This window comes from Protopterus annectens, chromosome 6.part1 (genome assembly GCF_019279795.1).
Source record: "Protopterus annectens isolate FY-2018-M chromosome 6.part1, PAN1.0, whole genome shotgun sequence".
Lineage (NCBI taxonomy): Eukaryota > Metazoa > Chordata > Ceratodontiformes > Protopteridae > Protopterus > Protopterus annectens.
In genome coordinates, this window is record NC_056738.1 from 440969402 (window position 1) to 440996946 (window position 27545).

The 27545-nt window shown below is 37.2% G+C and overlaps 1 protein-coding gene across 2 annotated transcripts in view; it reads left to right on the top strand.

The window, feature by feature from the left end:
- Positions 1–27545, top strand: part of SPEG (striated muscle enriched protein kinase) — a 2687905-nt gene that overhangs the window by 1520102 nt on the left and 1140258 nt on the right. The gene's annotated exons all lie outside the window — the stretch shown is intronic.

A 27545-nucleotide genomic window follows, 5' to 3' on the forward strand; every position in this document is an offset into this window, starting at 1 on the left:
ACATGAGAAAAAGCCAATAGCTTACATAAACATCATTTGGAAAGAGAGCATGTACATAGTTTGCATTGGTATACACAACACTGATCATTCACTAGAAACCAACACAGGCTTATCTATAGTAGAGAGACAGAGAGAGAGAACATTGCAAAGGATACTGTAATATTACCTGTGATTTGTAGCAATTAAAATGATAAAAAGAAGATGCAGCTTTAACTATGGAAAATTTAGAAAGGGGGAAGGTAGTTCATAATATAGTATGGTATGATATGTTAGTAGTAGAGCAACTATAAATGTATGGTTACATTTAACATATTTGATAGTATACTATAAGTGGACACTGACAATGTGTTTTATTGTTTCCCACTATGACACTTCCCACCATGACCCTCAATAACATGTAAGTCACTTAGATATGAACATAAGAATATAAATATGAAAATGTGAATAACAGAGTCAAACAATGATTCATTGTTCCACTGCAGGACATCTTATATTAACACTACTGATGTAAGTTTGTTACTTACACATTAACTGTTTTATATACTGCCTGTAATCTACTGGTAAGTCACTTAGATAAAAGTGTCATGCACCCAAAAATGTAGGCATGTCATAAAAAGCTATATATATATATATATATATATATATATATATATATATATATATATATATATGTGTGTGTGTGTGTGTGTGTATGTGTATGTGGGTGTGTGTACATATATATATATATATATATATATATATATATATATATATATATATACATATGTGTGTGTCTGTGTATATATATATATATATATATATATATATATATATATATATATATGTGTGTGTGTGTGTGTGTGTGTATATATATATATATATATATATATATATATATATATATATATATCTTTATACAAATATATGATGTTATGTTGTCCTATCTCACCTTCATTCCTTGCTGGTTGGGTTCGGAACCTAGAATCTTTTCCAACTCAGCCTTATACAGAAGCTCAAAAGCTTCCACTGGCTCGTGGCTATACCCTATCCCATGATGCTCAGAGAAGATTACCCAGATTTCATTAGCCACTAACCAAGATCGGGTGCTTCCTCTAGGCTGTAGGCTAAGTGGAAACATTTCTTCTTTTCCTTGTATTTTTCTTGTATTTTCATACAAATATTTAGCGTGTATATTGTAGAGTTTATTAAGATTGTTTAATAGATCCTTTTCTTGTTCGTTGTTGCAATTGTACTGTTTTTTGTTGGCCGTCGTCTACTGCTAGGCCTGTTTGTGTTTTTCTCCCTATTCCTGTCCCAAACTCATTTAAATTAGAGAGTTTTGGGGTCTTTTTGCTGTTAAAACTAATTTATATTTCTTATCCCTTTATCGTTGGATAGTCTGTTTGAGTTAGAGGGCTCCCTTCTGCCCATTTAACTTAGAGGGCTTTCCCTTCCTTCCCCCTTTCCTTTTTCTGTGAGGAGTTTGTTGTTTAAATTAGAAACTTCTCCTCTTGTTACTATTTGAGTTTCTTTTATTTGGTTGGTGTGTTAACTTTAGTTGTTGTTGTTACCTTTCTGGTAGAGTTATCTTAGTTTTTTTGGCTTCTTGTTGAGTTATGTCTAAGGATGCTAAAGAAGCAAGCCTTCGGGCTTTAAAAAATTTGAGAAATGCAGGTAGAAGATGTCTTTAACAGATGGACACACCAGTTGTGTGTATTGTTTAGGTGCTGTCCGCCTACAAGAGTCATATTCATTTTGCCATGCGTTCAGCTCTAGAGTTTTAATGGAGAGAAAGAATAAGCTGATAGCCAGGGGTTTGTTGAAAGTACCTTTTACTGAGGCTCTAGAAGGGAATCAGAGTTCCTATAAATCCTCCCACCAGTCTCCATCTTCAAGATTGGAGAAATCTTCAAAAAGATCATCTTCCACAACTCCATCATCGGAACCTTCTAAGAAGCATGTGAAAGAGTCATCTATGGACCCAAAGGCTTTCAGGCCAGAGAAAGCCACCTCTTCAGCTCCCCTAGTGATTTTGAAGCCTACAGAGTTCCACCTTCTGAACCGGTCCTCAGTTCTGGAACTGGTCTCTTCCATGTTGCATTCTCCCATCCTTCAATCAGTGAGATCCTTGACTCTGTCCTCTCAATCCTCCAGGAGCCTTTCGGACAACGATGTGGAGCGGGTGATCAAGAGGCTTTTATGGACACCAGGGCTGGCCAAGATTCTGTCGACCCCAACCCAAAAGGATTTGGGACCGACAAACATCACTTCCCCATTGTTGTTTCCTCCTCCGACTCAGTCTGTGGTTTCAGAGCCGGAGGGCTTGGATCTGACTGTAGTGGAACTGTCGGTGGCAAGACCTGCTTCGTTCTTTGGCCCTGACCATCATTCCGACCTCCTCAATTCTATCAGATTTTGAGGGGTCTAGAAGCTGGCACTCACCTGTGGGGTCCAGGGAGGAGAGTCGAGTAGGACAGTTATCTGACCTGAATCTACCTCTCTGGGCTTCGGTGCAGGTGAGCTCAGTGCCGATATCGGCCTCGGAGCCCACCACCTTGGTTCAGTGGGATTCTTCTGGTTCCTCAATGCTGGGAGCTCCCTGGAAGTGGGGCCGTGGTGCTTTTGAGGTCATGAAGAGATTGCTGTCACCTCAGATGGCTCCACTCATGGTTACTAGCACTCTTCTCCCCCACAGCGCCAGAGTCTGTCTCTTTGCCATCCTCCCTGCAAGGGGTGAAGACCTGAAATCCCAAGATGCCCAACTGGAAGAAGCCATCTCTTCTGAAACCTCTCCTGAGTACCCCTCTGAGGAGGTCCCTCAGAAGAGGTTATGTAAGAGGAAACATCTAGATTCCCCTGGGGAGTCCATCACTTCAGACACAGACCTCGATGACTCAGAAGGGTCCCCACGGCCACCTTCTGAGGATGTGTCCTTTGCGAACATTCTAGAGATCCTTAAACAGAGAGGTGACTGGAAGCCCATTAACCCTTCTGAGGATGAGTCTGTGTACCTGGAGGCTTTTGGGTCTCGCCCCTCCACCTCTTGGGTGACTCCACCTTTCGACCAGCTCAGGAATATTGTCAGTTGGAAGGGATTTTTTGAGTAAAGGTGTCCTGGTAGATGCTATGGTGGTGGCGGCAGCCACTAAGAAGAAGTTATCTGAGACATCCTCATCTGTCCATCCACTGAATAAAGATTCTCGAACAATGGACAGATATGGAAAGTGTATGTTTTCTTCAGCATCCTTTGCCCTTTGGTCGCTGAACTATCTAACCCACTTCACCAGTCCTCAGAGGGATCTTCTAAAGGAGCTAGGAGATACCCTTCAAAATTCTGTAGATCCAGGGGTCTCAGAAAAGGTTACCACCTAGCTCTCCACCTTAAATTCCATTGTGAACTCCTCCATGTGGCTTATTTCTTATATAGCCGATGGAACAAGCAGGGCAGCGGGTACAGGAATTCCTTGAGGAGGCATTCCTGGATGCGCTTATGCGATTTTGTGGAGCCCTTCAAGTCTTCCTTTATTAACCCCCCCTTTTTGATGCCTCATGCTTGTTTGGGCCAAAAAGTTAAAGACACCCTGACCTGGTGCGAACAGGAGAGAAAGACTCTCTCTGCCATGAGAGTCCATTTCTACCTCCCTACCAGACCTTATCCCAAAGGTCAGAAGGGGAAAATGTGGTTTCATAAGTCCCAGAGAGCTTTCCCAGATGCACATGGTGATTCTTCTCCCAAGGGCAGAGGGGGAGGTAGCAATGGAAGACGCCAACCATGCAGCAGAAGGGATCTGCAAAACTAGGGTGACAGTGGTACCTGCCTTGCTAAACCCTTCCAGTGCTCCTGAGAGGAGGCCTACCTGTCCATCTCTGGAGGCAGTCAGGGGTCACTTGTCGTTGTACCCAAATGCCTGGCTAGAGATCACAAATGACAAATGGGTACAAATGATCAGATCCAGAGGTTATTACATACCATTTCCCTCTCTTCCTGTAGAAAGAAAATCAGTCCCAGATGTTCCACATAGTAAAAGAGCTCATGCAACTCTAGAAATATAAAAGTTGCTAGAAAAAATAGTCATCCAAAATATCCTAACAGACCAAATTGGATCTGGAACTTACTGAAGGTTCTTTTTATTTCCAAAGAAGACAGGGTACTGGAGACCAATTATGGACCTCAGCAGACTAAACAAGTTTGTCAAGAAGTCAAAGTTCCAGATCGTGACACTGCAGTCTATACTTCCCTTTCTTGGGGAAGATGATTGGATGTGCTCGACAGACATCCAGGATGCGTGCTACCACATAAAAATGGACAGGCGATCCAAGAGACATTTGTGCTTTCAGCTGGGAGCCAGCCATTATCAGTTCTGAGCTTTGCCCTTTGGTCTCACTACAGCTCCCAGAGTGTTCACCAAGTGCATGGTAGTAGTTACAGCTCACTTGCAGTATCTAGGATTCTGGGTATTTCCGTATTTAGACAACTGGCTCCTAACCACCACCACCAAGCATCTACTAACAAGAGCGAGAGACACCACTATTCATCTTTGCTCCCAGCTAGGCATCAAGATAAACTTCGGAAAATCTGTCTTGTTACCATCACAGCATATCATATTTATGGGCAGACTTAGATACAAGAGAACTGTTGGCCAAGCTTCCCCCCGAGAGGATTCAAACGGTACATGTTCAGGTCAAGAACCTCTTAACCAAGAAAAAAGTACAGGTGAAGGTTGTCTTGAAAGTTTTGGGCACCATGGTGGCAGCAAAAATCTTGATACCTTTAGCTCGCTTACACATGAGGATCCTTCAGTGGCTATTATTCACCAAGTGGTCCATGCAGGAACTGCCCATGTCTCACAAAATTATCATAAAGGAATCCTGCAGGAAGGATTTGTGCTGGTGGCATCACTCCACTCAGGCGACCTTAGGTCAACTGTTTGTCCTTCCCCATCCTGTAGCCACAGTGACCACAGACCCTTCCCAGATAGGGTGGGGGGAAGACTGTCCAAGGTGTTTGGCAGGAAAATGAATACCACTTGCATATCAATGTCCTAGAGATGAGAGCGATGCTGTTGGCATTGCAAGCATTTCAGAACTCCCTTCCACTAGGAACAATTGTAATTCAGACACACAACATGTCACTGGTGTGGTATATAAACAAACAAGGAGGAACCAAATCCAACTCCCTATTTTGCGAGGCCCAGAGAGTATGGCAATCGGCAGTCTCTTCCCAAGGTTTTCTGGTAGCAACACACATCCCGGGGAGGTCTAACGTGATAGCAGACACACTAAACAGAGCTATTCTGATGCCTCACGAGTGTTCCCTAAAACAGGAGGTTGTGGAAGAGATTTTCCATAAATGGGGCCAGCCTTGATGTGAACTCTTTGCCACGTCCATGAATGCAAAATGCAGCAGCTACTTTGCCCTGATCCCCCCTCCATGGGAGTCACCAAGCGATTCACTTGTACACGGTTGACCCCCTGGTCTCCTCTACACCTTTCCCCCTTTTCTCTTGATATCGAAACTACTGCAGAAAGCCAGCACATTGAAAAGCAAAATAATACTCATTGCTCCATACTGGCCTTGACATATTTGGTTCCCCTTTCTATGGCCCCATCTTGTGGAGGAGCAGTGGATTCTGGACCCAGTTCCTAATCTCCTGACCATCTGTCAGGGTCACTCCATCCATCTGTTCAAACCCTCAAATAGACAGCTTGGCTGCTCCAGTTCCACAAATAGCCAGGCTTCCTGAGATTTCCCCTGCAGTAAGACATATATTGATTTCATCTCAAAAGCCTTCAAACTACTTATCTATATCAAACAAAGCTCCTCAGTAGCACTCTTCAAGAAAAATCTTGATGATTGGATGGGAGATAGGAAATTCACCCTGGGGATCTCTTCTGTGGCTCTGCTTGACAGTGGCACAGGAAAATAATTTTCTTGGGTAACGAAAGCCAGGGTACCTTTTGGCTAGGCTTATATAGGCCCTAGGGCCAATAGCCTAGTACCTACTTATGAACCTATGAACCAGAAAATTATATTCTAACAAGTGGAAAAGATTTTCCTGTTGGCCTTGCAAAAATCATATTGATTCCTTTACTGCCCCCATAACAGCCATGCTAAAGTTTTTGGCTAAGCTTTTTAATGAAGTTGCAGTGGCAGCTACTATTCGGGTTCAGTTAGCTGCTAAATCTAATTATCATATTAGGGAAATGAGCCTAAGAATCATGTCCCACAGACTTTGTAAGGCTTTTTTGAAGGGTACTTTTTTACTGAGGCCCCCAGTAAAGGAACCTCCAGCACCATGGGACCAACATTTTTTTTTCTATGTTAATTCTTCCTCTCTTTGAACAAACATCCTCTTGTGACATGGAAGTTTTTATCATGGAAGACAACACTATTGGTGGCTAGTCCATCTGCTAGACAAGTGTCTGAACTTCAAGCTTTGTCAATACGTCCCCCTTACTTGATCTTTCACAAAGATAGAGTTTCCTTATGAACCAACCCCTTTTTTTACCAAAAGTGTGTTCAGAAGCCAATTTAAAGCAATCCATTGATTTAACTGTCTTTTTCCCAAATTTTGGCAACAAGGCAGATTATAAATTACATCAGTTAGACGTGCGTAGTTATGTTTCTACCTGCATAGAACAAGAGACTTCAGAAAATCAGACCAGTTGTTTGTATCCTTTTCAGGCAAAAAGACTGGAGCTCCAATATCAAAAGTCACACTTTCAGAATGCCTTACAGACTATAACTTACACATATATCTCAGAACAGAGAATTTCCAGGGAAAGTGAAAGGCCATTCCACAAGGACTATGCCTACCTCATATGCCTTTCAAGCAAGGCTACCCATGGATTCCATTTGTGCAGCAGCAATATGGGTAAAGCCTCATAACTTTTTCACTCATTACAAAGTTGATTTGGCCTCTAGGAACAGGGCCTCTTTTGGGTATACTGTTTTGAAGAGTATTCTCCACTGAGCCACCCAAGAAAGAAGGTGCTAGGGACGTTGTCCCAACCAGCAAAGAATGAAAGTGAGATAGGACAACATAACCATAATGTTCCATGTTTATTGTCTATCTCGCCTTCATTCTTGTGTCACACACTCCTTCTCCCACCTTCACTCCTGGAGGATCGAGCGGTTCTTATTAAGATTGGTTACTATGTCTCTGACTCCCTTCTTGGTCTCTTTTATGATATGGTTATATACTACTGTATAATGGCTATGGTATCTGCAAACAAGTTCTGGGTAATCTTCCCTGAACATCATGGGATAGGGCATAGCCACGAGCTGGTGGAAGCTCTTGAGCTTTTGTATAAGGCTGAGTCTGAACCGATTCACGGTTTTGAACCCAACCAGCAAAGAATGAAGGTGAGATGGACAACAAACATGGAACGTTATGGTGAGTACATAACTTTATATATATATATATATATATATATATATATATATATATATATATATATATACACACACACACACACACACACACACACACACACACACATATTTATATATCTATATCTGTATATGTATACATATACATATACACACACATTATTATCTATATATGTATATATATATAGATATATATATATATATATATATATATTATATATAGGCATGTACAGAGATATCTGTCGCTATTTTTATACATGTGAGGAAAACGCACATACATTCACACAAACACACAAAACTATATATTTGTATTCGTTATTTAATGCTGACATGCAGAAGCATTGTTACACAGTATATCAATTTGGGCACATTGACAGTACACTTATGCAAAAGAGCAATTTGCCAAAACTATATCACTCTCAGAAGGAAAACAGTCTCTTTTTTGTGATCACTGAAGCAATTAAAAATTGAAAAAAAAGTGAAAGGAAGAAAAAAACAGCACTAACTTTGATTTACATAATGTAACTGCTTGAGAAAGTTTATTTTGTCATGTAACATGTAGAGGTTAGGTTAGGGATGGGGTTAGGGCTAGCACATATGATTAAGAATGAGCAGTAGGGCTGCACCACCTTACTCAGATGTGCAAATATACTTAACCCTGATCCTGCCTCTCAACCCAGACATGCACATTGCATTACTAAAAACCCTTTCCCTAACTATACACCTAAACAAGTCCAAAGACACACACTGCACAAACAATACACATACACGCAAACTCCATTTTGTTTCCTAGTCCTTATTCTTATCTTAACCTGAAAGCACATGCACACATACCCACACTCATAGCCCCATTGCAGAATCTGTTTGTATATTTGAAAGTTTTGGCATTGCCATCCTCTCTCACAGTGAGTACACACACACATCTCCCCAGTGAAAATATCATTCACTTTTACTCCTGTTTAGTTCTACACTCAAAAATAAGTGCTTTTAACAACTTCCAACACCAAACATATCTGTTGACACTCAGTTCATTTGACAGACTGTAACATACATATATAATTGTAATTATCCATCATTTATAGGTCCTAGACCTTAAGACCCATGAATAATGTATGGTTATAATTATATATGAATTTCTGTGATGTGATTTTTAATATGCTAGTTTATTTTTAAATTCTTGGATGAGTTATATTCTTAGACCAATATATAATATCATTTCAGTAATACTGCTATTCTAAGTGTGACTGTAATCGACAGTTTGTTATGCTCAATATGTTGTTATATGTTCTAATACACAATGATTCACTAAACATATTCACAATATTAATTTTATTTTAATGAAAAAAGTATGTGATATATTAGCATTTTTTTTATTTTTGTGGGTAATGTTGAGGTATATGGTTTATGACTTTCGTATGTTTAAATGCTTTATGAATGATCTTGTGTAAGAATTTAAAGGACTGTTTGGGTTTATACAGTATTTTTGATGCATTGATTAATCCTAGTTGGGCAAACCATGGTCTGCTACGGATTTTCTCCCTGATTCTTGTGGTTCTATTTATGAATAAAAATTCTGAATTTGTTTTTTATGCTGGTCCAGTTCATTTGGTTGGACTATATCATTGACTGCTCACTTGGATCACTTGTGTAGCTATTCTTTAGGGCTATCTATCTATATCTATATATATATAGTGGTTGAGATACAAATGTGTATGAACTTCTGGAGGTCTGTGTTCCAGAGCCTCTAGAGACAGGTATAGGGACAGTGCAGAGTATAATGGGGGTGGCTGCTGATGAACTAGAATGTGTATGGGATATGGATGTTAAATTAATCAAAGGCAATAATGAAACTGCATAATGTGGTAGAGCAAGAGGTCCTGTGCAGTTATTGTAGCATCTAGTGAGACAACTGTGAGTCAGTCACTGTTAATACATGCATGCCCCATGGTAAGAATCATGACTTAGAATGCTAAACCATTCGATAGCTATTTTGAGATATTTTGTACAGTACTATTTAGTTGTGTCTCTGTTTTAAGGCACAATATGTTAGATCATTTATCTGCCTGAGAAAGGTGCAACTTTGTGATGTTAACATTTCAGTTGCTTTCATCAATGAAAGACATTTTTGAGGGTGCTTGCTGTTTATAAAAGATTCTTACTCAGGGAGTGGGTCAAAATGTACATGGTAAGAAAAATGTATATATTTAGTGTCAGATTGATGGATTAGAAGTGGGCATTATGGCATATGTTAAGACTTTATGTAGCAATGTGTATTGTATTAAGAAGGTAAAGGATGATCATAATGTTTGTACTGGGAAGTGGGGATACAATCTTTTATTGAAAATGTCAGGTTTTAAACTAGAACATCTGCACAGTGTTACATATGTGAATAGTATAACGGTTATATTAGGATATTAGGTTCAACCAAAAACAAGTTATTTTTATGGTAAAAATATGCATTTAATTAATATCAACAATGTGGCAAAAAGTAGAATATTATCCAGAATTAAAAATGTAATGTAAAAAGTGTTATAATTTTTGCTTTCTGTGATTTTAATATACATGATTCAAGTGAAAATGTGAGTGATAAAGATGACTTGTGTATAAATGAAGTTGTTAAGGAAGAAGAAAATGAAAATGAGAGAAGTCGGAGGTGGAGGAAAATGAAGATGAAATGAAATTGATATTTACAGAATGTGGCTGTGGATAATGAAACAGGAAAGAAAAAGAAGTAGGAGGCAGGGTTGGATGGCAAGCTGAAAGCAGCAGAGTTCTTGATCTCTGCAGTTTTCATTTTTTCCTGACAGGATATTTTTATTTAATTTCACCAACAAAGACTTGAAACTACTAAAATCAGATTCTGGAAGTCGTAACCTACAAGTTGGTGTAATTTTTAAGCTAAAATTTTCATATTTTCCTGTCAAACTTTCGAACAGAAGGGACATTGAAACCATATTCACAAAGGACGATGAGCAGCTCCAAATTTTCTCAGCAAGAAACTCTGATGAAGAAAGAGATACAGACAATCCTTACTACAGTTCAAGACTTGGTGGGTAAAATAGTCAAATTAAACTTAAAGGTGGACAATATAAAAGAAGATTTGACAAAACAAATAATCTTATTAAATGAAGTCCTTAAAAAACAAACTGCCCAGATTGCTGCTTTGAAAGATTCTGCAACATATACAGACTACAGGTTAACAGACAGATAGAAGAACATAGACTTTCTTCTTTAAAAAAGCATCAGACTCATTGAAAAGATAGATGACATTGAGAATGGAACCAGGAGAAACAACATAAGAATCTATGGCATCCTGGAGCAGATGGAGGGGGACAATATGATTAATTTCCTGACTTCTAGGATTCCTAAAATCCTAAACCTCCCTGAAGCACTATCCTTTGGGATAGAAAGGGCACACAGGTCTTTAATTACAACTTCTGTATCCAGTAAAAACAGCCATCCAAGATCTATTATTGTTAGATGTATCTCTATACTCAAGACAAAGACCTTATTTTAAGAACTGCCTGGTACCTTGCTCCATTAAAAAATGGTGATCAAACTATCAAGTTTGACAATGACCTTTCACCCCTTGTAATGTCCAAAAGAAGAGCACGTGTCCCTCTAATAAAATCATTTAAAAAGGAAGGAGTCAAAGCACAACTGATATTCCCAGCAAGAATAAGACTATCCCTGTCTGAAGAAAAGAAAACTTTTGACTGTCTCGAAGAAGCATCCACATTTGTCCAAAAAAAGAACCTTTCAAGTCAACCTGAACCCATGGATTCTTCAATAAACTTAAAAAGGCAAGCTTCAAAAACTGAGTGGACTATTAAAGAAAAAAAAAACCCAGATACAAATGATTATACATAACTTCACATTCCATGCAAGTTTTTGTTTTCTCCCTTCTAAATAATGTGGAATCATACACAGAAGGTAATGTAACTTTTTTTCTCTCCTATTATCTTTCCCACAACAATGCTAACTTTATAGATAATATATATTACTCAAAATTCAAGCAAATCAAAATCTTATCCAACTGCAAACTATTTTATACTTTTATCTGTTTATATACATGGTGTAGCACTATCACGTACTCATTTCATATATTTATATATATATTTATTTTATATCCTGTACTTATTTCTTCATGTATGTGCCTTCCCTTTCTGTTTTAGTCCTTTCTGTTTTAGTCCTAGTGTCATAATATTTTATCACTACAGGAGAGATAAATGCTTACTGTGTTACTGTTAAATAATTAAAAAGAAAGTGGTGACATTCTATTATTATATATACATTTACTATTTAACTGAACTTCTGCAATGTGATCCTTTTAGCTAATATATGTTATAACTGTGTATGGTTGGTAATTCTGAGCCTTTATTTTAAATATTCATCATTTTACAAGTTATGCTTAAAAGCTTCACTTCACTAGAAAATTCCTGTCTACTTACTTTTTTGATGGAAATTTGACAACTTTTGTCACAAGCCCAAGCTTCTAAAGGCTTCAAGGCTTCTAAAGACAGTTGAAACAGACTCTTCTTCACATTTGAAGACAGACTAACTTTAATCAAAATGATACTGTTGCCTAAAATCTTATTAATTGGACAAGCTCTAATAATTCCCCTACCTGTCAATATTAAACAAAAAATTAATAGCTTATTACTTAACTTCCTTTGGTATCCCAAAAAAAAAAAACAAGAATTTATCTTCTCTGGCACACCACAAGCTGGGATGAAGGAGGAACAGGGTTTCCAAATAATGATTTTTATTTAAACTCTGCATTTATTAACATGGTGTTGCTTTTCTCAGCTAGAGTGTCTTCTTTGTGGAGACATGCGTGAATGGGCGTACCTTAATTGAAGGTTGTGCATCAGGGCTGGCAACTCGGCACGTAAAAAATCTACTGCCAATCATTAGTGAACCGGAGTTCCACTGTGGCGACCCCTAACAGGGAAAAGCTGAAAGACACAACAACATATATCATATTGACAATCAGTACATGAAACCTTACTTCTTAATAGTAATAGGACATTGCTTGAACCATACACTCAAATACATAGAAATATGTTTATATGGATTTTAAAAATATCTTTCAAAATGAAAGGTCAAAACTTGTTCTCATACCTCTTATAAACCAAATATTGCTGCTGTTTAAAAAGCTTATGTTTTCTAATCAATTAATTAATTAATTTGTTAATAATTATGTTTCCTATCGCTTACACAAATGAATCTTTGATATCTTTTGATACTCAGAAAATGTTAGAATTTAAGAAGGATGACCTATTATATTGGAATCAATTTCTAATAAGTATTGCAGACTATTTGGTCATCAGATACAGTTTGCAAAATTGCAATTGGCTAGACATCAGAACTTGTAAGGATTTTATACATACTAAGCTTGTGCCCTCATTAGAGGCATACAATAAGAGTAACTTAAAAATCTTGGATTTTATCTCAACAATTATTAACAGCTCACCCAGGAATACTTCATACATATCTGTTATTTATAAAATTCTCAGAAATGATTTTAGAAAAACAGATGTTTGTTTTTGGAATTATTCAAGTGAAGTTAATAGACAAGTACTCTCAGAAAAAGATAAAAAAAACGTTCTTACAGTCAGTGAGGGAATCCACATCTTCCCTGTTCTGGCATGTATACACATGGAAATTTTTACATACATGTGTTTTCACTCCACATAGACTAGCAATAATGTATAAGAAAGATGAAATGAAATGGTGGAGATGTGGACATCCTGATGCTGACTGGCTACATATGGTTGTTAATTGCAAAATCATTTCCCCAGTTTGGTTATACTTTAAATATCTTTGTAAAGCTCTATGGAATGACAACTGCACAATTTCTGACCCCCTTATCCTTTTCAATGTTGATGTTCCTGAAGTCATTTCTAAAAAACAAACATTTTTACTATGGTCTATCGTCTCTATAGCAAGGAAAATTGTTACTAAAAATTGGAAATCCCAATCTACTCCTGTCTTTAAAGTGGAGTTTACTCATCTTGTGAAATACATTTGTAAGAATGAGGTAGCTACTATAAAACCAAAGACTAACAAGACAACATATCATTTAATTGTTTGGACAAAATTGTCCAATCTGTTAGAGAAATGTTAGGTGTTTTCCTATGTATATTGCTTTTTTATTTGTTATGGACATTGTATATAGTTTGTTTTTTCTTGTTGCTATACTGTTATGTTATTGTGTTATAAAATGAATAAAAACATTTTGAAAAGAAAACAAGTAAAATAGAAGTCGATGTAAATCATGTAAACCATGTAAAGCAAATGCAGAATCATGATATGAAACATCAAGAAGGAGTGTGAGGAATAAAACAGAAAAAAGAAACAAGAAGGATATGGAACAAGCAAAGATCTGCTTATAAACCTGTAGTAGATTTGAACTAGCAGATTTTGAAGGAGATGAATGTGTAGAAAATAATGATGAATTGGAGAAAAAAGTGATAGGCATGAGGAAAGAATCTACTGGAAGAAGGGTAGATATCCAGGAAAAAATGAAAACTTCTTCACTAATAACAAAAAGAGTGGAAAAGAATAAGGTAGGGTTGGTATCAGTAAGTGTAAACAGTATTAAAAGAGATGTTGGAAGGTTGCAAATAATACACTGGTGCACTAAATTAAATATAGACATTATAAGGTTGGGGTTACAATATTTTTTAAGGAAGAAAAAAGGATACTTATGAATCATTTATAAGGTAAAAAGGAGTTATGGAATTTAGGAATAGAAAATTGCTCAGGAATAACAGTTTAATATAAAATTCCAAATGCAATTTTGTTGGACTACATAATAAACAAATTAGAGAGATGTTTTTGTTATTGATGTTAAAATTAAAGCAAAGCCATTTAGAATAATTTTAGCATATACATATACAGCAGTAAAGGAAAGGGGATGATTATTTGAAGAGATTAAATAATATGTGATGCTTATCATAGATATAATAATTTTAAATTATTTTAATTGCAATTTAAGGAAAAAAAAGGAAATAATACAAGTTATTTCAAGACTTGCTGTGGTAGGTAAGTTTGAAATTAGAGAAAGAAAGGACATTCACCTATAGTAAAGGATGCATTAAGTACTGTCATGTATTTCATAATGTTTTCAGAAAATTTGAAAGAATGCATGGCTGTGGAAGGGATAAGGCACAGAGAATCATACAGGGGGAATATGTATATCAAGACAGTTGAGGTGAAGAAAGATGACACTTGTGACCACTTAACAAGCACACATGCTCTGGGATTCATAAAGGCTTGCTGTGATGAAGAAGACTTCACTTGGAAAGTCTCTACATCACATTAATCCTTTCAAATTCAGAGACCACTCTGAGATTACAAGAGGTCTTATTTGAACGCTTTTCCTAAGTTTAGCAATCAAGATATTAATTTTTTATTGTACTTTAACTGAATTGCTTTCAGATAGCAATTATTTTATATTTAACAATAAAGTGTATAAACAGATAAGAGGGATATTGATGGGCTCTTCCACTGGCCCTGCTTTTAATATTGTACTCAGGTGGGTGATGAGAGCATGTAATATTTAGTCTCATTAGAGAAAAATATAGAATTGTTTAGTATGACAAATTTGTTGACAACCTTTTTTTGGTTATTGAAAGAAATATAGAAGGCTGTCAGAAACTGTATGACCAAATGAATACTGACTCCAGCTTTCTTAAGTTTGATATTGGTGAGGTGAGGACTATAATTAATATTTAGACATTACTTTGCTTTGGAATAAGGTATCAAGCAATTTAAAAGTAAAATTTATAGGAAAGGTATTTTTTCCAACAAATATTTACACTTTTTAAGGTGTCATCCCAGATTTAAGAAGAATAATATTCCCAGAGGACAATTTATAAGGGCCTCTAGGATGACTACCTGTGATACATTGTTTGAGGATGAAATAAGGTATATAACATCATTATTTGTGGAAAGGGGCTATACTATAGATATATTGGGGAACGTTGGTAGGGAAATTTCTATTATGTTCCCTCCTTTCACTTCTTTTTAAAGTACTGTTCCCACTTCTACTAGTAATATAAATAGTTTAGTTTGTACTTTGGATATAACAGTAGCTAGTTTAGATATTAGGAATGTTATTAGAGAAAACTGGAGCATATGAAAGGGTAATTCAGAGCTTTTCAATATTGTAGGAAATGGCCCATAGATTTTATATAAAAATAGTTGTAACATTAAAATTGCATTACAAAAAGACACTACGATAGTTACCCCTATTATATCTTTTCCAGTTTGGCCAAAGGGATGTATAAGTGCCAAAACTGTAGCATGTGCCGATATATTTTAGAAGGGCCATTTATTAATTTAGATCACATTCGTTACACCATCAGTACCTGGTGTTTTGAATTTCAATTCTAAGGGCTTAGTTTACATTTGTATTTCTTCTGTATGTAGTGCTTTTTAGTTAGGGATGACTAGCAGAAGTTTAAAGGAAAAGATAAGAGAGTATGTTTATGCCATTAGGAAAAAGATTGTATAAATTCGCTCTATAAGCACACTTCTGAGTCTAAGGCTTTCAAGAAATTTCTTTTTTCAGTTTTGGAACCTGTTTTTAAGGACTAACAAGGTGGTAATTATAAGAATAAAACTGAACAAAAAGAAACCTTGTGGCAATTAAAGTTGGGGACTGACAAGTCTCCTGGATTAAATGATTTAATAAACATTAAATGTTTTCTCAGAAACAAAAGGAGAAAAAAAATCTTAATTTTCAGTACATTATTGCAGATGCTGAAGTGCTATTATTTTTAGGCAGTACAAAATATTGTTCAGCATTTTATAATGTTTTTAAGTGTATGCCAGTGGTGTAGCAGTAGAGTTGTCACCTCACTGCAAGAGGTTCTCCGGTTCAATTCTCAGCAGGAGTGCCTTCTTTGCAGAGTCTGCATGTCCTCCCTGCATTTGTGTGAGTTTTCTCCAGGTTCTCCGGTTTCGTCCCACATTACAAAGACATACATCTGGAGTGTTTCTCCACGGAGCTCCGCTGAAAATTGGCTTTGTTCCAAGTTGGAATTTCCAGTTAACAAATGTTAAGTAAAATAAAAATTTTGAGGTTATTAATGGATATAATCATGTGACTGAATTTTTGGATTTTTATTCGTTACTAGTTTTTATATATGTGCGGTTCTAAGTGATTTTTAACTGTTCTAGGAAGTTTGTTTGTTTTAAGATGGAAGCAAAGAATACATTTGTGATACGCTAGACCAAGTTTTTCTTCTGCTCCGTGTTAAGTGGTTTTCTCTTTTTTTCAGTTTTATTACAACCATTTTTGAGTGTCACATTTGTTTAAATTAGAATATCACATATTTGATACATTGCTGCAGTCCTAGTACTTACAGACAGTGAGAGGAAATACTAGGCAGAAGTATGACAGAAGAGTTATTATCCTTAATATTATTCAGAGTGTAATAGTTGGCCCATTTAATCGAAGTATGATACTAGGAATTAACAACTTTTTAAGGAATTAATTGAGCACATGCTGTGAAGCAAGGAACTGTTATAAGCAATATGGGAATGATTTTAGTGAACAGGGGAAAGGAAAAAAGGAGAATCAATGAAAAGCAAAATACTGCGTGGGAGGATGGCATAATGGTTAAGGCGTTTACCTTGCAGACACAAGGTGCAGGGTTTGATTCTCACATGGGTTAATTGGCTAGGCTTAAAATGGCCCACAAAGGCAGTTAGTCTAGTACTAATCTATGAACCTATGAACTACACTGATATTTTTACACAATTCAGTTTGCCAAGGAAAAACACATTTTTAAAGCTCCTTTGTATGATGTGATATGGATACACCAATGCTTTTATATACCGTTCAGACATTGCATACAGAGAAGATGAGGGCTAAAGATGGACAGAAACAATGCTGGACACACAGAAGTGAAGTGATGCCCAGTGTTACATTGAATGAGTAAAGGCCAAAGACTCTATCCTTACTGTCCTAGTTCTGGTGTCACAGTGCTGACCAGAACATTGTCATCACACTGTTGTAAGCAATAAATAGCTGGTAAGATATCTTGGGTTTTTTTTTTTACATATGTTTCTACTCATCATGTAGATGTTAATTCTTAACGGGAACCTTGAAAGAATTCAGTTTTTATGGCATGGCAACACTACCTCAACAATCAATGTTACAGGCTGAATTTACTTTTGTTCTGGGTGAGCCATTACAAATACAGGATTAGACGGACCCTGGTGCTTGACAAAAATCAGGCAAAGGAACATTAGTAAAAAAGAAATATAAAGTCCTTCTGTTTGAATTACATTTGTTGAGCTTTTAGCAATCATGCTTTGCTGCTACAAATTAACTCTGATATTTGCTGAATCAGTGAATAAACAGCTCACGAAGAGAAGAATATCATCAGAGCAACCATACTGAGGAAACATAGGCACAATTTTTTTTTGTATTACTTCTACCTTCCATCCATAAACACAGAATTTAAACATAGAACTTTGGTGTCAGTGTTGCATAACGCATTTAATACTTCCTCTGTTCTCCAGTGTGCTGCATAGCCCCCCCCACCCCCATTGCCAACTAATGCATTATTGAGAAGTGATGACCTCTTCTCTTTAAAGTAATTGTATCACATAAAAACTCTTTAGTATGGAAGTGCCAGGCAATGAGCAACTGTCCTCATTGTAAATGCAAAATACTGTTGTCAGCTCTGAACACCAGTAGTGGTAGGTCAAGTCAGAAAACCTAGTTCTATAAAGGTGACAATGAAATGTAAGGATATAGGTAAACAGTAACATATTCTGAAAATGCTGGAAATTATAAAGAGTTACAGGTAAGAAGAATATGTTCTTATGTGATGGTGGTGGTGGTGGCTTGGGTGAAGGTATGAGGGAAGGTTTCATGATGTTCATGTCTCACATTTGATGAAATAGCCTCAAGGATTACATGTGACCCTGGTGTATAATATGGTACATGGTTTACAGAATACTGGTAAGCTGTCTTTTGTGAAAATCATAGCTAGTAAACTATTTAACAGCCAAACAGAATATGGGCTACCCGCAATATGTGTCATTTATTACCACATCTAGAAATGTAACATTTGATAATGGTGGTTTTCCTTATTTTGTAAACAAATGATGTCCGTATTCAAGTTAAGACATTTTATCAAATAAAACAACTAATTGCAAGATTTGTTTGCAACATTTTTTATATCATGCTACAAGTAAAAAAGTCATTGATGTATTTCAGAAATACATAATGCAAAACAACATGATGCTTGCATTAGTTTCAGTCTTATAAAATTGGTGCGGGTTCAGTTTTAAGAATGTAAGAAGTATAATTTTACATCCTTTAGAATTAATTCAGTTAATGTAAATTCAGCTATCAGTCAAACTAAAAGACAAACTTAGTCATTGTGGAGGATTTTGTCCTCACAACCTAAATATAACAATTTGAAAACAAACCTTTGAAGTCAGGCAGCTTCAGAGTAAAGGAGGATTGCTCAGTTTGATAAATAAACCAAGATGTTCATCATTCTCACTGCTTCAGCAGCCTTTAGGCTATATGGGTTGTGTTCTGCAAAGGACACAACAACTGGGCAGCTTTTAAAGCTCTGGCACCCTCCCACACCTTCATTCTGACTGTTAATTAGATAACCTTGTGGAGAGAAAGCAGCAGTCAGAGTGAAGATTTATTCAGTACTTTCTTACTGCCTCATGAAGAAGCAGCTCAGTGGCTTCACAGGAGCAGTAGCCTGCCTTCAGCTTCAGTTCTGGCATATAAGTCCTCAGTGGAGAGCCTTTCCAAACAGAATATTTTTTAACAGGACTTTTTAATGGCATTTCCCCTTTAAAAAATCCGTTAGCTTTCTAATTTTATAGATCTCTTGTCAGGTACTGCTGTCTGTATCTATAGACTATTTTGGGGGCTGCTGTTGTGAAGAAATGTACTGCTTCTATGAACTTTATGTATTCTACTACAAAGCTTAGTGTGAGGAAGTGTTTTCTTTGAACAGGAACTAATTCAGGGTATGCTAGTACTTGTGTTCACTGTGTGACAACATACCTGCCATTTGTTTCAGATAGGAATTTAGTGTACTGCTTATGCATTACTGTGTTTAGAGGACTATACACGAGTGTAAGTGTGCTACTTATAAGCACTATTTGACAACTTCCTTTCTGATCAACTTGTTTTAGTGAAGTTTACAGCATTTGTGACATCTTTCTCAGTCACAGCATAGATTTTAACACCACTTCAGCTAGTCTGTCTCTCACTGTAAATAACAAAAAAACAACTCATCATAGAGCTGTTGCTGACTCTGCAGGCTCAGTCAATGGCTCAGATGATGGTGGGTGACTCTGCAGAAGCCACTAGTCATTCCTCAGACCACTGACTTACTTCTGCAGGTTCCTCAAGTGGAATCCTTTTGGCTACCTTGAGCTGGAGGTCTGCCACCTCCCCTTTGGTTGTGTGTTCTCTCATAACCAGATCAGACACTCAATCTCTTCTTGGTCAAGAAGAAACTCCAGGAGAGTTTGCTTGATGTAGCTGTGGAAAGAGACCTCTTGATTAGGCAGAATAATCTTCTCTGAGTCAGTCTTCAGCTAAACCTGTAAAGAAAAAAACAAAGGATTAATCACTGCTCGTCTGAAGACATCGTATCTGTTAGAAAAAATAATTGTCTGGCATTAGCTATGTAATTCTTACAAGCTGTTAATCCTGGTACTCAGAAATCCTTACCTGAAAATGATGTAAGCAGAGATATTCCTGAGGAAAATATGTCAGAGGATTCTGACATAGTCAGGGACAGGGATTTTCGTCTTGCAGATTTCCAAGTTCATATCTATGGTTCAGAGGAAACACTGTCTTCACAACCTCCTTTGGAGGAATTTTCCTTCTCCCCGGCAATAGCCAGGAAAAATTAGATGTTTTTATGGGATCAAATAGATGTTCCCCCTGAACTGAGGAGATATTATATGTGACAACTAGATATGCCTCATTACACTTCCATCCTTCTGTAGTGCCAGCCTTGGTACATGTATTTAATGCTGCTTATAATAATCCTGGTTCTGAACTTTCAGTTCACAAAAAGCCATACAGGCTTTGCAAAGGTTCTTAAACTAACAAACATTTGTTTTTCACAAGTCAGATCTGAACCAGTCACATCCTCCTCTTTTCCACTTTGGTTATAGAATTCATATCTATCAGATTCATGTGTGGAAGCTTCATCTCTTTTGTGCAGATAGTTTGAGAGACTTATCTACTACACTACCCCGTGAAGGTAATGCCTATCTAAATTCCGTTGTTTCTAACATTTCTCAGGTGTAAACACACGTATTTAAGAGTATATATGACTGCGCAGACACTGTGTCTAGGGCCACAGCTACTGCTATAGTTTTCAAGAAATATACCTAGGTGTGTAACCAAACCTTTTTGAATTTTAAATTCAGCTTTAGATAAGGAGGTTGTGTTTCACCTATGTGCTACTCAGGTCCTCAAACAATTTGTAGAAGGAGGGAAATTAGTAGTTTCCAAGATTATTCACCCCCCTCAATACCTCACAAATTCTATTCTCCATCTATGAATCAAAAGAAACAATCCATACTTTCACAAGTCAAACAGGGAACTAAAATGAAATGGCAGGAACCAAAAAGAAACAAGGATCAGTTTTACCATGTCAGGAATGTTCTCCTTAACTATAACCTTAGACTTTAATCAGTTATGAGAACAGACTATGAGTTTTTTTGTGTGTATAAGTCAACAAAAGATGAAAAAAAAAAAAAAGAAGTTTAGTAAGAAGTTAAAAATCGTGTGCAACTCAACACGAATAAACTTACAACACTGCATGTTTGACATTAGTTCACTGTTGCTGTAGCCTAAGCTATTTTAAATGTCCTATACTATTTGGGTCCTATCCTTGCCAACTGACCGGCTTTTCAAAACTTAAGGGTAACCTCCATGTACTTTGTCAGGAGCTTAGTGAGAGCTCCATATAAAGACTATGAGTGCATTAAACACAGCAGGGCTTCCTTCCTGCTGAAGTATGCTCCTTTAATAGGTTTTGGGGAACTGTTGGTCAGTTAGCAATTCATCAAGGCTGGGCAGAAAAGCCCTCTGTGGGAGGAAAACATTCAGTAGTATTTTTCTGAGGAAAACTTGTTTTTTTTCTCCTGTGTTTTGTAGTGAAATTAATAGAAATCTTCTCTAATCCCTCTGGGATGTCTGTTTGATTCTGTCCCAGGGAGAGTTTTTCTTCCTCTAGACAAGGTAGAGATGTTCCAAAAGTTCTTCCTGAGTTTTTCCAATCACATTCTGGTATCTGCCAGAGAATTTCTCAAGATTTTTGGGTACATGGCTTATGTGATTCTTATGATTCCCCTACCCAGACTTTGCATGAAAAAAATTAATGTTATCTCAGGTCAGTCTAGACTCACCATCTACAGCCCTTATCTTTTCAAATGCCTACATTAGGGTTTGTAAGAATAGATGTTCTGTGGTTGTTGCTCATACTATATTATGATTCAAGACGAACAGGGGGGGTAGTTCGTTTATATACTTTATTATACAGAAACACATCAGGATGGATAGCAGCAACATAAAATATAAACAAACTGATTAACTGACAGGCCATTATATACTTTCATGCTTACATCTCAACAGCTGTCTACAAAATGGCAGTCCGGCTCACCCATACTCAGTATTTATACACATGTGGAAGCCCATGGAAAGCTTCTTAAAGGTATACATACAGACTGATCTACAGCCTTCCTCTTTAGTGAATTGTCCACAATAAAATGACATCTGAAAAACACATACAATTATATAGACACTGAGAAATAAACACAACGTTCATGTCCAAGTTGCCGTGTATCTGGAACATGGTCTGGAAATGTGACCTGATCTAGTGATATAACAATTAGGACTGGGTTTAGCAACAGGGACAGTCATTGGTGAACAATCTGTTTCAGGAGTTTTGGGAATCATCTCTGGAACAAGGATATTTGTTGGAATGTCCTCTGGAACTGAAACACTGGATAACTCACTCTGAGATCTAGATTTTCACAGGCAAGATAATGCAATCCAGGCTCGGACACCACTACTAAATATTTCCAATTCTACCTAAATTCTACTCTTCCTGATTCCACAATGTATGATCTTGCCTGTGGACATACACTTTTCACAAATCCAATCCAATCAAAACCTTTGGACATTTGCAACCTCACTATCTCCCCTTCTCGTAATGGATTGAGCAGTTTGCTGGACTTATCATAATAGGACATCTGGGACAAATGCATTTTCATGAGTTGAGCTCTCACTGCCTTGTTGTTCTTAGCACAGCAAACCAACAGATTGCTACTGATTGGTAGTGTGGTTCTGGTTTGTCTCAACAAAAGCCTTTGTGCAGATGAACCAAGATGTTTATCATGAGGAATATTTCTCAGATTTAAGAGATTCAGAAAAACATCACTGTTATCTCTCTTCGACTTCTCTAATAACTGTTTCGCTTTGAACTGCACATTCCGCCAAACCATTTGACTGTGGGTACTCAGGGCTACTTGTAACATGAATAAAGTCCCACTCTTTAGTAAATCTCTTGAACTGTTGGCTTGTAAATTGTGTACCGTTGTCAGAAATTACTTTGTGCAGACTACTATGGACTGCAAAATGATGCTATAACTTAGTAATGACAGTACTAGATGCTAGATTAGGAAAAAGGTCAATCTTGAACCAACTTGAATAAGAGTCTCATAACACCAAGTAATGTTGACCATTCCATTTGAAAATGTCTGTAGCTACTGTCAACCAAGGTAGTTCAGGTGTCTGGTTTAGGTGAAGTGGTTATTTCTGTTGATGGGGCTTAGTACTATTACATACAGTACAAGATGAAAGTACTCTCTCAATATTCTTTAACATAGAAGGCCATAATACTAATCCTCTCACCCTTCTTTTGTTAGAATCAGTCATGGGTGGCCATGATGCAAAATCTCATCTCTGTAAGGAAAATAAGGTCACAGGTCATGAGGTAAACAAGATTGCTTTGACGGCCATCCTCGACTTGATAAAGTGGTTGAGCTTCTGAATTACTGGATCTGAGGCTGTGTGACTTCTAAGCTTATCAAGGTGTGTGGAAGAAAAATTTCTCAATTCCATGACTTCAAAGTCAAAGTCCCCATTTTCATGCTGTTCAGTGGTATTTCTGGGCAAACTGGGTAAAGTAGCAGCAAGATAAAGAAGTTTGCCTTTTGTGTAAACAAGATTGAAATTATACTTTTGCAAATTCAACATCATGCATTGCAATCTGACAGGAGCTGTATGCATAGGCTTTGTGAAAATAGTGACTAGAGGTTGGTGATCTGTTTCGATTTGAAATGGGTGACCATAAATATAATCATGGAACTTCGAACATGCAAACACAATTGTTAAGAGTTCTTTCTCTATCTGGGCATATGGCATCTCAGTTTGCGTTAAAGTTCTGGATGCAAGGGCTACTGGTCTACCCTCTTGAAGAATAACTCCACCAAGACCAAATTTCGAGCATCACAATAAAGAGTTACTGGTTTCTGTTCGTTGTTGTTCTAACCAGGACCAAGATACATCTTTGCATGTCAACTCTCTGAGCAGTGCTGAAAGTTGGCTCAAGTCTGGAATGAACTTGCCTAAGTAGTTAACCATGCCAAGAAAACATTGTAGGGCTTGAACATTGTCTGGAGCTGGCATCTCAAGAATTGCTGTTAGCTTGGAAGGATCTGGTCGCAAGCCTGAACTGGTAAACAAATGACTGACACAAGTAATTTCTCGTAGCCTGAACTTTCACTTCTGAGGATTCAGCTTAAGGTTCACTTCATATGCTCTCTCTAGAACTTTCTTGAGGTTTCTGTCATGCTCGGCTTCACCATTACCTCCTACTAGAATATCATCTACTATAATAGCACACAGATATCCAGAAAAAAAATTGTTGCATGGCATGCCAAAGACTTCACTGGCAGAATTTATCCCAAATGGCGTTCTCAAAATTCTGTATCTGCCAAAAGGAGTACTGAAAGTGGTTAGCAATGAAGATTTTTGGTCAAGCAAAATTTGCCAAAATGAACTCTATGCTTCCAAAACAGAAAAAAAACAGTGGCATTTGGCTTAAGAGCAGCAACTTCTTTAACTGTATGCATTGAATGGTGATGTATTTTCAGTGTTTTGTTCAAATATCATGTATCTATACATATTCTGATATCATCTGAGCATTTCTTATGAGCTGCTACCATGGAAGATGCACATTCAATAGGTTCAACTACTGAACAAATCACACTTTGCTGCACCATTTTATCTACCTCAGCTTTGATTCTGTTCTACATAGCTACTGGAACTTTCTGGGCTGGCCTGACATCTAGGCTGACTTCAACGTCTAACTTTATGGAATATGCAACAGGAAGTTTGCATAGTTTGTCTTTGAAAAGATCAGCATAGGTAGAAAAAATATACTGGGCAAAATTATAACAGTGGTCTTTCAAGATTACATGGTGCACTTCTTTATTAAACGAAAGTAGTCCCATTCTCAAACTGTCTCTGAGGCCTAATAATGACTGTATGTGCCTTTTAACTACATAAACTTGCAAGTCATAGCTCACAGCAGAATAACATGAAAGCGTTACTGAACCTTCAGTTTGAATTTCTACACCACAATAAGCAACAAGCTTCACACACTTTGCCAAATCAAGCTTCTCACCAACACATATTCTACCATGTGTTTCAGCTGACATAACATTGCACTTTGAACCTGTGTCAACTTTGAGCTGTATGGTTCTTCCATTTATCCGAACAGTACAAAATACTTCATTCTTTGCCCACAAAACTACTGCATTGACTGTTTCTTTAAGCACAGGCACACCATCAACATAAAAAGTAGGGTCACAGCTTTCTAATTGATCAACTTGTCTCTTTGAATGTTCTCTTTTAATAAAATAATGTGCCTCTTTTGATTTACAAAATCTTTGGAAATGATTCCACTTTTTAGCTCTGTGGCATTGCTGACCAAAAGCTAAGCACTTGTCTCTTTCAGACACATGATTACCACCACAATTATGACAGTTGACTATGAGGCTAGGTGAAGGAACATGCTTTGAATTTGCTTACTCACCTTTGTGCTTCAGTGAAACTGTGCATGCTCTGAAATTTGTTAGAAAGCTACAGGGTTTACCAGTGTGTGTTACAGGGTTCACAGTTGCTGCCATGTGCTTCAGCCTGTTTCTTTTAACCATGTGCTGCATACTATCAACATTAGCACTAGAAGATACTGGAAGCATGCATTTCTTATTTGCAAGCATATTTGTGTGCTTTTCTGTGAGCTCATATATCTGACAAATCTCAGTGGCCTTATTCAAAGTTAAATCACTATCAGAAAGCAAAATCTTTCTCACAGAATCATCTTTTATACCACACACAAGTCTGTCTTATATCAACTCATCACCAAATCTGCAGTTTTAGCCTTGAGAAACAAAGCTGTCATATATGCTGCAAAAGTCTTACCAGGCTTTTGATCCCTTGTGTAAAATAAGTGCCTTTCTATTGTAATATTTGCTTGGGGGTTATGCATTTCTCTAAATTTACATTTTAAGTACTCGGGGTCTTCCCTTGTTTCAGCCAGTACCGCTATATGATGGTTTTCCCCTTCTCCTGCATACACAGCAAGTGCATACACAAATGAATGCTCTCTTTCTATGGCTTCTGAACCAGCTAAATTAAGTAGAATAAATACCTTTGTATGTGCATCTTTATCAGAAAATCCAGCGTGTATGAAAATATCATACTCTTGCTCAAACACTCTCCAATTCTCTGCAGTATTACTATCAAATATAAGTGGAGCTGGTCTGCAAAAGCCTTCAGCCATGCCAACAAAGTATGCTTAAACTCACTGCAAATATGGCCCTTGTAATTATGTACAAAAATGCATACACACCAGGTACGTGTAATAACATTCAAATGCACACTAAACTCTTTGAAATACTGTACTTTGCAAAACATTCCTTGAAATGGCTGTATTTTGTGAATTAATGCACTGTAATACTGCACAAGCTTGCAAACACTCTGTATACTTCAGATAGCTCAAATAGCTTTAATTAATGTGAAAAAGTAGCACAGCACGAACACATGCAGTCGTTTTCCTTATTTTATACATTTGATGCAATTCGGACTTTATTTGAAACATTCTTGTAACTATTTTGAATATTTTTTTAACAATATGTTACATTTTCGGACATTTTGTTTAACTAGAAATTTGTTTTGAGCTTTCTGAGTACTTTCTTTTATATTCTTCAAGTAAGAAATCATTTAAGTAAGTTTTAGTACCTGGAATTCATTTCTGACCTGTTTTTGTGATTTGTGTGCGCAGTAAGGGTGATCTATTCCTCTATATTCCTCTAAAATTAACGTGCCTCTTGGTCTTGATTCTTGATCCCATTCTGACACCATGTCACTCTTCCTATGTTATGATTCAGGACGAACAGGCGGGGTAGTTCGTTTATATGCTTTATCATATAGAAACATCAGGATGGATAGCAGCAACATAAAATATAAACTAACTGATTAACTGACAGACCATTACATACATGCATGCTTACATCTTAACAGCTCTCTACAAAATAGCAGTCTGGCTCACGCATGCTCAGTATTTATACACATGTGCAAGCCCATGGAAAACTTCTTAAAGGTATCTATACATACTGATATACAATGGTGCACAGACCAGATCTCTCAGAATCTAGGTCTCCCATTCTCCCTTCTGCCTCCTGTTCAGTCTTTGCAGCAGATGCTTCAGACCTGGCTTTGGGAGTAGTTACAAAAGGGGTGAAAGTGCAAGGTCTCTGCAATAAACAATATGTAAATCACAGAGATGAGGGCAGTAATAAATACTTTGAAAGCCCCAAATTATCTCTGGTTTCCAGGACCTCTGCATGTTTTCACAGACACCACCCACAGTGATGTGGTACATAAATAAATAAGGTTATCAGATCTCACCCCCTTTGCAGACTTGCTATGATAGCCTGGGAGATAACAATTATGCTCAGTTTGACTCATCAGGCTTCATATATTCTGTCAGAGAAAAAATGTTGTAGCAGACAAGCTAAGAAGAACCAGGACAGATCCTCACAAATGGAAACTTCACCACTAGGAGTATTCCAAGAATTG